The 14,563-nt window shown below is 38.9% G+C and overlaps 1 protein-coding gene across 1 annotated transcript in view; it reads right to left on the bottom strand.

The window, feature by feature from the left end:
- Window positions 1-14,084, bottom strand: part of cdk18 (cyclin dependent kinase 18) — a 54,797-nt gene extending 40,713 nt beyond the window's left edge. The window contains exon 1 of the mRNA XM_084396028.1: window positions 13,740-14,084. The gene's annotated coding sequence lies outside the window, so the exon portion shown is untranslated. The remainder of the gene's footprint in view (window positions 1-13,739) is intronic.
- Window positions 14,085-14,563: the final 479 nt, after the last annotated feature.

Here is a 14,563-nt window from a genome sequence, read left to right as displayed (position 1 = left end):
TGATCTGACCCTCAAGCTAACATTAGGATAATGACAGACGTATCATATCAGAATCACATTCTATTGTCTTTATAATCACATTGTTTGCCCTTTTTCTCCTTCCAGCTATTCTGTTTCTCATTACGTAATCTTCCCACTGTCACATCCATCTCTGCTTACATTCCCCTAATGTAGAGCTCTTAATTGAGCTCTGCACTGTTAGCAAAGCTGAAACACTGCAGTCTGATATGTGTTGACCTCTGAATGAGTCTGTGGATGAACCAGCGAGGAACAGCTGTGCTCGCCAACCCTCCACCCAAAATCCCCTGCTGTCCTTGACTCCCTCTCTCTTCATCTCCTGGCCGACGCCAAGATCAAAGATGGCATTAACATTGGTGAGGTGTGCAAAGACACTGAATGTTTAACCTCTCTGTCTGTGTGTACTTGTGTGCCACGAAACCAGCCGCACAAGGCAGATAAAAGTAGGGCTGGGTAAAAAATACAGATTTTTTCTTTTTTTCTTTGAATCTATTCTCATTTTAAAGAACCAATATCGATTCTTAAATCCCAAGAATTGATCTTTCAGTCTGTCGTTTTCAGTTGATGAATGAACAATGCTTTGTTGCGGGCCTCCCATCCAATATATCTCAGTAAGCTTTGGGCTTTGTTACTTTCTGATATGAAACAGAAACTGTGTTCGAAATATACCCTCATTCACTATCCCCTACATTACTCCACTAATATAGTCCACTTGAAGGAGCGAATGAAAACGAGTGAGTGAATTCGGACAGTGAGTGCGCCGGAAGGGCTGCCGCTTTTCCATAGTTTGTGCTTGCTGTTTAATAATCATTTGAAACTTAGCAAACTGGCAGCTCCAGTAGTAATGGAAATATTTATCTTGAACTCTATAATGGAAACTAGCCTAAACCTTAATCAAATAATTTAATGATCAATTAAAAAGGACCTTATACCTGTATGATATTACGCTGTAGCCATATTCGACCAGCGGTTTGGAAAATGGATGACCATCTATTGGTCAGACTTGGGAATTCATTCGGCACGACTGTCACAAGGCATTATGGGTATTCTCTAGCTGTTGAGTCTACATCGGTTGTACACTCATTATTGTGGTGCATTGTGGGATTGAATGAGGGCACTTAATAACGTCCACTATGATTACGGACACCACTACAAATGGCTGTCCCTTCAAATAGTGCCCTATTAAAGGGTATTAGGGGCGATTTCGGGCACAGCCAAAGCAGCCTCTGCTTTCTAATTCTGTTATTTTTAATACGAAATTCAAACAATAATTTGCTGCTCTGTAATGTGGCTTGACAGATCGATCATCTCTTCTGCTTTAGTCACAACACAAACATCTGAAGGTATGTTGGCAGATACATTACAACTTACTAAAATCTGTATCATGTCTCATTTAATCGCTCCGTGGAAAGATGTCAATAAAACAGCTTGTAAACAATGTCACGTAATGCCTCAGAATAGCCATTAAATTTCCAAAAAACTCAGCTAGAAAAATGATCTTGGAGAAGAGCATTTTGCTAAATATGCACTATATTGCATATTCATTGTATTTTTACTTAATCTGTTCTTCAATATTTAATGTGTTTGAATAAATTCTTCATGTTTTTCCATTATCGTTTACTCAACCCTCATGTCGTTCCAAACCTGTTTGACTGACTTTCTTATATAGAACATAAAAGAAGATATGCTATATGCTATTTGGGAAACTTATAGACAGAATGTTCTTTTTTTCTTTTAAGTATCGGTGATATTCTGTCCTCTAGATCTTTTTTATTTTTGCCTGTTTACATTCCGCCTGTCAGAGTTTAATACTGAGCTTTGAGCAACAGTAATAAATCTGTCTTTAGAAAATGGCGAACAGAAAAAAGACAATTCAGACACTTTGATTTGATCTACCTTTTTCTCTCCTCTTTCACTCTAACTTTCCAAAGCAGCTTAATTGCACATTGCCAGGAATGCATTCCAAATCAGGATGCGCCCCATTTGTCTTCTTTACAGACTACAGATCTGGCTCAACACGGATCAAAGAGCACACACTGGCAGACTGTGCGCCCGGCCAAAGGCCAATATCCACCCAGGTCTCATTCAAGGCTCAACGAAAAGTGCAACCAGAACCCCTGCATGGCGAAAACACACCGAAAAACATAGCCTAATTTAGTTTTTCTATGGACTGGGCACTCTGCGGGGTATTGCGGTTTTGATTGAGAACACGGCTTCCCACATGAAAAGATGTGAGAATATAATGAGAAGATTCTGATCTCTCTGACAGAGTTTGGCCGTCTCGTCTCTGGCTCGCCATCATCAAATGGCATCTGCTCTCGTTCTCGTGCCAGATCAACTTGGCCCTCGGCTCAGAGCGGGAAAACCCATCATTTGGCAGCGAGAAGCCCTTGATGGTGCAACAGTGATGTCTCAAGCTGCTTTCTCTACGGTAGTGTGTCAGGACAATTCGCCTTTTTCTGCGTCCGTCCAAACTAGAGCGAAAACATGAAGGCGTTTTTTGATTCATCTGCCTATTAGATGCCCACGAGTGACAATCGGATGGCGTTTGATTCTGGGTTTGCCCTCTTTTTTTGCTTCCCCAAAGATTCATCCAAACTTAAAGTCATCTTCATGTGGCCATAATTAAAAAAATGGAGATCAAATCTAGTTGCAAGTCTGGTTACTGAATGTGCAAGAAAACTTTTCAAGCGTCCAAACACCCTGCAGAGATTGTTTGTGACATTAAAGCCAATGGTTTTTCTCCCATCTGGCTTTGCTGCTGCAATTACAGTACTGGCATTACTGCATAGATGTCTGTCTACCGAGTCCATTTATTGAACAATGAGAAAACAACATGACATTTGCCTTTGGCGAACACGGCTAAGCCCTCCAGTGGAGTGGCGTCAGAGCGTTGTGGAGGCGGAGTGCTGACGTACAGAGAGGGAAATCATTTCACCTACACTTTAATTGATGCTTAGGCGCCCGTGGGTTCAGTTCATTCAATACTGCAGTTGATCAAATGCTTGTTTTTGTCCAGGATGAGAGCATGCAGAGACGGCCACAGGGAGACCTCTGAGTGGCAGCTGGTGGTGCTGAATAGTATTGTGAGTTGATTTGAAGGTGAAAAAGGATATCTTCTCGTCATGCACAAAGAAAAAAAACAGCTTGTTGCGTGTAATTGTATGGTGGAAATGTCACTGTTAATCAACAGTAGCATTGCAGTTGTCATTTTCAACTTTTTGTGAAAAAACAGGGTTTTGATTTGGGAAAACACAAACACACACACACACACACACACACACACACACACACACACACACACACACACACACACACAGGATATTTCCTCCTATGTTTTCTTTTATTGCTATTATTGCTTTTGGCTTGTTCACTGGGTGGTTTGTAAGGCACTTTGTTATAATTTTAATTGATATTCAACAACATTGAATTCAAGTTATTGCATTTTGATTCCCATTTATATATCCACCATATTGGTTATTGGCTGATTTTAGTTTTTAATCTATAGATTTATTTATAATTTTTGGTTTAATTTATTTGTATTTTGGATGGTATAGAATAATTTTAAATCACTTTAATGATTTAATAACAACATTAAGCATTTGCAAATTTTAAAATAAATAGAAAATATTATAAAATATTATAATATTGTGATTCCTAAATTCACTTGTAGAATTTCAAATGTTTAAAATGATTTATTTTTATATTTATTTATATAACAATATATTTTAGTATATTTATTTTACATATCAACAATTTATTGGTTATCAGCCATAACATCATAATAACTAATGGCTTATCATTATCGGCCAGAATTTTAACATTTGTGTATTTGTGAAGATTTTATATAATTTCAATATTTTTTTTTTGGAATAACATTCAGTGAAGAATTGTGTACAATATGATTTAAAGATATTTCGTGTATGATTTGTCGTCGACATAGTACATACTGCAGCTTTTCTAGAAAACAACTCATCCAGAAACAGTAATTATATTTTGTACGAACCCCTTGAATCTCTTAACATGTGTCTGTAAAAAGATGACCTAGATCCTCTCTGACGCCCAGGGGGATCGACTGAGTCATTTCATCCAGAAGTGCACTCCTGTAATGTCGTCTCAGGAGGAATAAAGGTGCTGCTCCAGTAAAGGGAAAAATCCAGTGTTCAATGTCGCTTGCATTGGCTCTTATATTAGCCTACACGACATGTATGCTATGTATATTGCAACAATTTGTTGAGACAATGGTGCTAAAAATTGTAAAACCATTCAGGCCTGAAATTGTGGGGCTGTTTTGAAAGTTGATAATGAAAGTAAACGCCAGCAACAGATAATGACATGTTTTACCTCCAGATTTGCCAGTATTCTGAGGAAAATGAGTGAAAACAATGGCAATTTGGAGCAGATGTGTAATTTAGCCTTGCTGTTGTTTGAGTTAAATCAGTAAAGCGAGGAATGACTAACTAGGGATAGCGTCTCAGCGGAAGCACAGAGCGCTTTCTGCATATTGCTCTTTGGTGTTAGTTTTGGGGAAGTCGTGAGGATACAGTGGAAGTGGAATAAAGAGGACAGATTAATGAGGAGAACATTTCCTTCATCTCGCACTTGATTTACTTTTGTTCTGAAATTACCACTGGCATTGCTGTGGATCATGATCTTTAAATCATAGATGATTGTTTCTCTATATCAAAAAACAATAATGTCTTAGTCTCAGTGGCCTTGTGTAGAAATATGTATGTGCAATGGCCAGAAGAGCCATTGATTGGCTTCTTCAAAATTCAGGGTACATCATTTACGGGGTCCTGATCAGCCTGAAGGGGTTGTATCCGCCTCGCTCTACATTATCCCGCTTATTACATGGCTACAATAATTTGACACAAAATATTTATTTAAAAAGGAGTTTATTGATATAAAAACGATTGTATTGCTTCCGCTAGAGAAAATAGTCCGTTCCGTCTCTACGGTTAGAATCCTGCGTCCATAGCAACGCTCTGTTTTTCATAGCAACGGTGTGTTATACTTAGCAGCGGTTCGTTATCAAGAAATAACAGACCGCTTTCTACATTGGAATTCAACCAAGCCATGTAATAATTGTCAATAACATATAGACAATAGACGCAAGTCAATAGTTGACATGCATTAAGGGTACAGAACTATACAAAATTAATGTGGATAACAGCTCAGTTTGTTCTTGGGAAAACTTGATGAGAAAATGTTCATTGAGAGTTGATTGCAGACTTCTCAAATCTGAGCACAGTTTGTGATCTCTTCTGATACTGATAGAGAAGTGAAAGCAATGCATTCATTTAAAAAAGGGAAATCAGCTGTTCAATTAATCTTGTGGCTGACTAGGAGAAACAATTGAGATATTAAAGATATCACTGAGGAATGTTAATGACGTGTAGTTTCACAAAAAACGACTGTTGTTGACAGTTTAAAGAAATAATTAGATTTTTGATTTTATTTCTGGAAGAATTTGAGAAATTATTGCTTTTTTATTTTATTTATTTATTTTCTGGAATGGAGAATTTGAGAAGTGTTTACTTTCATGTTGAACATCTTATTTTATTGTACTTTATGAAGAATTTGATAAGTAGCCTATGTTATTTTATATTGAGCCTGCTGTTGCTGTCTATGTGAAACAAGTGAGATATTGACAAGATGTCATTTGTGATTTGTCTTTCCCATGGGTGATTCCAAAGATAATTTTCACATCCGTGCATCATATGCGGTACATTTACGACTAATGCATTTGTCTCTCCAGGTTCCGTCTTATTGAATGTATTAATTTAGCCCACCTGTCCATCAGAGGATTCATGTCCATCATCTCAAGATGGTTTGCCTCTGCAATAATGCTTTAATGGCTGCATTAGGATGTAACCCAGATTTTCAATTCTGACTCGAACCCAAACCACATAAAGACAAGCCGCGCTCAGTCCTGCGGTCAGATTAGTTTACGCCTCAGTGACAGAAGCGCTCGTTCAAATCATGCTTCAGTGCGGTTTTACAACTCGCAATATGCCAGCACAACGTTGCCCTTGTTTCTCAGAATGACATACAAGCAATTACACTGGATTCCTTCTATCCCACTAAAGCCTGTTCTTTTAGAAAGCCAAAACCTGAGTAAAGCGGTTACTTTTTCACTTTTTTTAACTATTAACATGATACTTTGCTTGTGTTTTCAGAGCAGAGCAAGAGACTACAAATAAAATATGTACACATTTTGTAATTTTCAATGTAAATGAGCTAAGGGTGAGATAATTTTCCTCGATGTGTCTTTTTATGACATTGATTTGGTGAGTAGGTGTTAGTAAATCACATCAGTGTTTGTGATTGTTCACGGTGTTCGAGGTGCCTGATTCTCTAATGAATGACTCTTATGAATCTGAAGCAGTCTCAAACTCACAAGTATATTGGTTTGAATTGGTTTGAAACAACTGAATCACTCGCTAAACTGTTAGTCATTTTTGGCCATATGTGATTTGATGTTTGACTAGTTTAAAGGGTTAGTTCACCCAAATATGAAAATTCTGTCATTATTTACTCACCCTGATATCGTTCCAAACCCGTAAGACTTTCGTTCATCTTCGGAACACAAATGAAGATCTTTTTAATTAAATCTGAGAGCCTTCTGTCCCTCCATTGACAGCTACGCAACTTTGATGCTTCAAAAAGTTAAGAGATCATAAAACTAATCCGTATGAATTGAGCGGTTTAGTAAAAAAAATGTTACACTTTATATGATGAACAGATTTAATTTAGGTCTTTATTCACATATGAACATTCATCAACTCACACATTAGTTGTGGTAAACGGAAGCTAAAGCATGTTCACTTGACGTGCGAGAACCAATGAGGTTAATTCTCGTGTTACACATCATGTTTGAGCTTCAGCAAGAACCAATGAGGTTCATTCTCGTTCATCAAGCCTTATTCCCTTATCCCTTATTACTCTTGTTGAGCTTCTGTTTATGTTCGCTGATCAATCTTTATATAATGTGAATAAAAGCCTAAATTAAACCTGTTCATCATATAAAGCGATCGAGTCTCTTCAGAAAATTTGATTAGTTTGACTATTTCCTTATGAACGTTTTGAAGCGTCAAAGTGGTAGTTGCGTAGCTGTCAATGGAGGGACAGAAAGCTCTCAGATTTCATCAAAAAGACCTTCATTTGTGTTCCGAAGATGAACGAAAGTCTTACGGGTTTGGAACGACATGAGGGTGTGTAAATCATGACAGAATTTTCATTTTTGGGTGAAATAACCCTTAAATTACCAACTGATTGTTCATAAGTCAACATGTAGTTAGATCAGTGGTTCTCAATTCCAGTCCTCGGGACTCGCTGCTCTGCACATTTTGTATGTCTCCCTTATTTAACACACCTGAACCAGATCATCAGCTCATTAGGAGAGACTCCATGAACTGAACTGAGTGTGTCAGATAAGAGAGACATACAAAATGTGCAGAGCAAGGGGTCCCGAGGACTGGAATTGAGAACCACTGAGTTAGATACACAACACTTTTGTTATAACAAGTAAAAAAAAATGAAAAGTTAAACAAATAGTACTGGCTATTGTTTAGTATAGTTAGGCATAATTGAACAAAACTTTGCTTCTGAACAGCCGTCTATAGTGAGAGATTGTGTTATTTGACAACTTAGTCATTTGGTTCCTAAACATTTCATTTTGAGGGCCAGTGGTTCTCTCGTCATGTTATTATATGGAGCCGATGGTTGATTGAATGCACTGTAACTCGTCCAGCCCCAGCAGTTGTGAAATTGAGACGTCCCCCTTAAGACGGATGGCGATACCTCAAACGCGTATCGCCCCGATACAATATTCCTGCCTGTCAAGCTATAAAATCATGCGACTAAACTAAGATAAATGGGTTCCATGGACACAAAGACAACTTAATATTTGGCAAAGCCGAAAATGACATGACAGGAAGGGCCATTTGTCATTGCCTTTGGCTTCACGGCATGTGTGGACATAGATAAAGATGCATATTACTTTGACTGCCACATTAGACTGTCTTTTTCGGAAAGGAGCGAGCTGTGAATGATGCATTAGTAATGCTGTTAGTGCTGGTGTCATATAATTTTCCTTCATTTGCTCGTACGCTTTTCATTACTTGAGTAAACACTTGACTTGACTTCAAAATGCACATAAATCTGGGGGAGGGAGTGATCATATATTTTTAGAAAGCCTAGCAGCAGTAAATGCCTGGCTCCCATATAGATGAAGCAATAAAAACGACCTTTTGTTTTCACTGTCCGCGTCATTATGGCCGACGCCAGAGATGTCTTGTTTCACTACAAGAAGCTCTTTCTTTACTTATGTAGATGCACAAACAAAAAAAATGTTCTGGCGTCAAGCTAAAACAATGGCTCTAGTGTTCCTCTTATTTAAAAAAGATATAACCAAACAGAACTGGCAACTATCAGCTAAACATCTTTAATAGTTGTGCTAGTGTTCGTTCAGCTGGCTCACAATTACGTGAAAAGAAACTGAGCCTGGTGAGAAAGAACAAACTGTGATTTTTATCAAGACTACATGGTCATTTTGTCGCTCCTTAGATGCATTGAGTCTCTACCCTCCTGCTGTGACGATTGCTAGCAGGCACTAGCTGTTATCAAAATCTTTAGCGATCCATAAATACAGCATTTACTTTAGTTTGACACGGTGGTCAATGTGTTGCCCTTTTATGAGTAAAACTGGATTTTCTTGAAGTGTTGGGCAACATTTCCTTCCTTTATTTACTGCAAACAGCAGGCTAGCTACTGTAAACAGTTCAGGGAATCAGCTAGTCTGAGGCGCATGAACGGTAGTGTTTTTGCTAAGCAGAGACTTTTTATTTTACCTGTTTATGTTTGATTGCTTTATGCTCACTGGTTGCCATTTCATATTTCAGGGGGCTTAATAGGGTTTTGGGTGATGTTTTATGTATTTCCTAGACATGCTTTATGAAAATTGTCCTTTTTTAAGACTAAAGCTATAACAAAAATGGATGTGAATATTAGCTCCGATAACTTGCTCTTGGAATCTTATGAGAAATATTTGAGTTTACATTGAGGTCATTGACTTTAGATTGCAGACTTCTGAAATTAGAGATGCATTATTACTGTATATTATATTTTTATGTAAGTTATATATATATATATATAATAGGGACCTTTTACATACAGTATATTGGGACCTTTTCGAAGTGCAGACTTTGTTATTATTGAGGGGAAATAAATTTGGGATTTTTCTTTCCTGAGACCAAAACTAAACAATGAGTTTGTCGATGCTAGACCGAGTCCGTTCAAGCACAGAAAATGGAGCTATACAGCTAAATGGCTGGCTAATTGTGAAATATGGATTTAAGATGACGGTATGCCCTGTGTTGAAGGAACTGGTCCAGTGCTGGTTTTCTAGAGGCTGCACAGAAGTTATGACCCATAAATAGCCTCAACGAGATATGATTAATAGAAATGAAAGTGTGTTGACGGGCTAACTACCTCAGATCTGCTGGGTGACTAGCTCTGTTTGCACTGTGGGTGGCACATCTTCATCCTGATATTCACAGAGAAAACACTGAACTGAGAACAGTTTGTGCCAAAATGAAAGACTTTGAACGGGGAAGTTAAATGAACACAAACAGGCACATGCAACACATGGGGGGAATTTACCATGAATAACACGACTAGTGTTTGTCTATTATTACAGGTATAATGAGTCACCATGAAACGAGTCATCACACATTCCAGGGGGCAGTTTAAATAACTTCAAATCAAATTCAAATCAAATATATGAAATGAAAGTGGAAAACAGACCTACAAGGGCTAACATTACATGCATCTGAAGCCAAAACTAACAGTTTATCTAAATGTGTTGGTGTTGCTTTGCTAAGCTAACCTAATAGATTAGCCAAGTGGTTTTTATATGGTGTTGCTATGTGGTTGCTAGTCTGTTCTGAGTGTTTTTTTTTTTTGTTGCTATGCGGGTGACGGTCCATTCTGAGTGGTTTGTGCATTGCTGTGTGGTTGCTCGGGTATTCTGAGTGATTTTTAGTGTGTTACTTGATTTGCAGTTGCTGGGGTATTCTGCATCATTTGTACTTTGTTTCTGAGGTATTAGAGTGTTGTTGTTTTGTGCACTTTAAGCAGTTGCTCAGGTGTTGTAAGATGGTTTTTGGAGCATTGCTAGACCTTTGCATGGGCGTTATGAGTGGTTTTAAACCATTAATAAGCCTATCCCTCAGATCATTCCTATTATTTAAAGAACTACTGCAACAGAGAATAGATTTGTTCTGCAGCAAAAGCAGCTTGGACATACATGCTGAGCTGATGTATGCATATATAGCCAGTTCTAAAATACACAGTAGGTTACCTTTGCCTGTAATACTTAGAATTTACAACCTTTGTCACCTGGTCATGTGCCATATGCTGTAAGGGTTATAAAGGTTATTAATTATAAGGGTTTAATCATTTGTCTAGCAGCACACCATTAGTCTCCTGTAATCACTCACAGGTTTATGGTGATGTCATCAGAGCTCCAAAGCAACGCTTGATCAATAAGCACTCCTCAAATAAGTTATTTCTAGTAAATCAATTGAGGCCCTATAGAGACTTTAAACAGCATAATTAGTCTGCGCAGATCAATAGTGTATCTCTCTTTTTCTCTCACTCTTCCTCTCCATGACTGTTCTGAGTGCCACTTACAAAGGGGGGAGAGGGCTGAATCTTCCAAAAGAAGTCAAAACAGAAGGACAGTGGTTGGAGTTAATGTGTAAAATGCATCTATTACAGTAAATGTTTAATTTGGCATATTACTCAAGTCTTCACTCTATAGCTGTTAGGATCAGTACCAGTTTTTATAGTTTATATTTCAAAGTATAGAATCAAAATGACCACCGATTGTTATCTAGCTGTGCTTGGTGGATCAAAATACAGTTTAAGTTGCGTGAAACTAACTTAAATTCTCATATTATTTGCACACTGACTGTATTTCTACAACAGAGCAGGATGTGTCAATTAGTGAGTCTTAATTACTCATTTACTTTACCGATTAAATGTAGTACAAACTTGAGCTGGGTGTTGTGAGGATGTGTATACGGACTTCTGCTTTACGTTATTTACGTGTGAGAGCGACAAAGAAACGTGGAGTTAATGTAAATATAGAACAGGATGTATCCCATACAGAGTTTAGTTGCTTGCTTATGGTTGTTGAGCAACATCGAAACTTGCCAATTTTATAGAAATGTATTAATGTACACTCACCCTATTGCATTACAATTATGCAATAATATTTGTTTTACTCCTTGCAACTTGAATGTTATATACAAATTAACTTTTTATTTGCATCCCTCAAGTTCCAAATTTTCATTTTATTTGGAACCCAAGGGAACTTCTATATAATGGTTATTTCATAAGGATATGGTAATATATACTGTAAATGTACTCTTTAATGCTTTAAGATTTTGTTCATACAACACATTCCTATTGCAAACTCTCCATGCGCTGCGTAAGTTCATTGACATCTGCACTCTATCACCGGCGAAATCCAGCATCTTGTTTTGAGTGATAAATCTGTCGGTGGTGTGAACGTTACTCAGAAACGCTGGCTAGCGGTGTGAACAGAGGTTATTAGTTCACAGGGCCGTGAGCACTGATGCCAGTGAGGCGAGAGATTGTGAGAGGGCAGATGGTGAAGAGGTTGAACGGAGATCTCCGCGCCACCCCAGGCCTGTACCCTGGTGTCCATATTGGGTCGACCTTGTTCTCATCATCTTGTTTTCACCATCAAAGCACAGCGGCTCTTTTGATTAATGAGAATCGTCCACAATACTGGGTGGAGTTTGTGCATATTCAGTCTCCTGATGTGTTATTTCCGTCTCTAGGCAGGGAATTTTGTGTCATTTCCATTTCAAAGGTGGAGAAGAAAGGCAAAAAGCACTTCTTTATAATCACAGGGGTCTGAAATTGTATCCCAGCTTGGGTACAAACCACAGGGAAATTCTTGAAGGAACTTTTGTTGTTTCCTGATACTTACACAGAGCCATTAACAACACCGGATCCAAGCACATGATACACGATACGTTTTGCTTAGCCGTAGGACATTTGTGTGCGTCACTGCAGCCTTCGCAGCCGGCACTATACGAGAGGCTCGGTTTATCTCAAATGAGCAATAAAACCTCTCATTTGATGCTCTCCTCCTAGACCCATTTGCGCAATTATCTTCAATCGCCTTCTCGAAGTAAGTCTCCACAGTCGAGGAAGGAAATTAACCGAGTTAGAAGACCAACAAACCCCAATTGCTCCTCCTGAATACACAATTTAGCTTTGAGAGGAAATGCTGGCTGTCTAGACTGAGGTGATAATATCTGTCATATTCTCATTCTATAAAGGAACTCATAAACTTATATAATTCCATTCTCTTTACCGCCTCACAGGTTTGACCTCATATTCTCTGTCTTTTAAATGAAGGTTATCTTCCACACATGGAGTACAGTTTGCGGAGCAAATTATGAGGAAACTGAGTCACCATGACTGACTGATTAAAAATACCCATTTCTATTATTGTTTCCACTGGTTTTCCGCCCATAGGATGGTACACGCACACGTGATCTCTTTGATATCTCAATTGTTTCTTCTAGACAGTGTTTCAAAAGTCTTAAACTGTGCTCAGATTTGCCAAGAAACCAACATGTGCAATCAAATGTCAAAGATCTGAACCTGAACTTAAGCATTTCTCATAAGTTCCATTAAGACCAGAAGAAGTTGCCACTTAATGCCATTAGTCTCACAAGCAACATTTGCTCAGTTCCAGAGTTATTTGAACATTTTAATATAAAGTAAATACAAGTCATTTTGCCCTCAAGCAAATACAATGTGCCCTGGATCCTCTTTGTGGTCACATGAGCATCTGAGAAGTTGCGAAAGTGAGATTTGTTTGTGAATTCATGCTTTGACTGGAAACCAAATCATGGTGTGCTCTTTAACAGAAGGCTTTTAAAGTTTATCAAACAACTTTTTACTCTCTTGTTCTGTGGAAAACCATCACATACCGTTGCTTTGAAGATCCAGAAACCAAAACGCTTATCTGTAGACCTTCATCAAGAACTTTTTACTCTCATTATCAGCCCAAAAACGGCCTTGATGAGCATAGAGAAGCTTTATATTGAAAAGTACAGCCTCAGCTAGTGGGCTGCTTGACTTCAAGATGCACGACTAGTTTATTAATAGACCTTTCTGCACTAATGAGCCACCGCCGGCCGCCTATTGTGGCTTCACACTGGTCCTGGCTTCACACTAATGTTATTGACCGACTCTATTTGTGCGTTCGAGTGCTGTCAGATAGGCTACAATAAGCAGGCGTGTTATGTAAACATTACAGTGTCACATCTCAGGACTCTCTCTGCAAATCTATAGTCCCGGCCGTACGTGCAGCTGTGAATCATGAGTGTGTGTAGGCTCTGAACACACATGACCCCCGAAGCCGCATATGTTGTGTCAGTGCGCGTCAGCATAACGCCTGCATGTGGGTTTATTAAGATGAGCGAAACCTGAAGGGTTTACGGCGTTAATCGAGCGCTAGGTGTAGATCCCAACGCGGTTTTAAGTCTAGATCTAAACAACAATCACAGCAGCAGTGCATATAAGTGCAGACACAGTCAGAATCATCTCAAGCACGTCATAAGGTCATGACAGTTCATGTAACAACACACACACGGTTGCATACTCACAGGAGTGGCTGGAGTCTGCAGGAGGCAAACAGTATACCGTCTCTACTCTACTCTTCCTTCAGTGTGAAAGGGAGGAGAAAGAGGAGGAGGAGGGCGGCCTCCAGGTCTGAAGGCAGTCAGCGCACCGGCACACAGATAATCCAACACTGGAGGTGTCTTATTTAGTCTGCAGCACGCATGCATGGGTGCATGCAGTAGACACAGGCACAGGCGTTTATCTTGCGTCCCCTCGCTGCGATCCCTCCTACTTCTGCTCATGAGAGACCCTTCTGACAGGAGGAGATGCGGGAAACATAACAGAAAATAAATAAAAAAATAAAAACATACAGGAAGCAAATGTGTCTCACTGAAGGATTTTATAATCATGCAAGGTCTCCACCCCCACTTGGCTGTCTCTCCTCCCCTATTGTTATAGCAACGGCCAATCGGAGCGCTTCATCACACAAGCCCTCTCCGCCTGCCGAGAGACTGTGATTCTTTCACACCGGAGCTTGTTCAATATGGCTGTGGACCAAAAGTGTGTGTGTGTGTGTTTTGTGGATGCTGTTAATTAGCTGATCTGTCTAGTGAAAGGTTAAACAGCATTTCGCTGTACTAAGCTGTCAAACTATTCTGCTTTGTGGTTTACCGTCTTATCATTAGTGTGCGCTTCAAAGAAAGATATCAAACACATCGGCATAGACTAATTAGGGAACAGCTTTGAAAACATGCAGGTTTTCACTATAAGTCAGTTGTTGATTTAGGATTAATAGTGAAATACACTGTTAAAAGACCTAATTAGACATTACTAAGTGTTTTTAATGAGTGTTATTGTCTTGTTTTTC

Source organism: Rutilus rutilus, assembly GCF_951802725.1.
Source record: "Rutilus rutilus genome assembly, chromosome: 22".
Lineage (NCBI taxonomy): Eukaryota > Metazoa > Chordata > Actinopteri > Cypriniformes > Leuciscidae > Rutilus > Rutilus rutilus.
The sequence above is the reverse complement of the archived record's forward strand: the minus strand, read 5'-3'. Positions and strand labels throughout refer to the sequence as shown.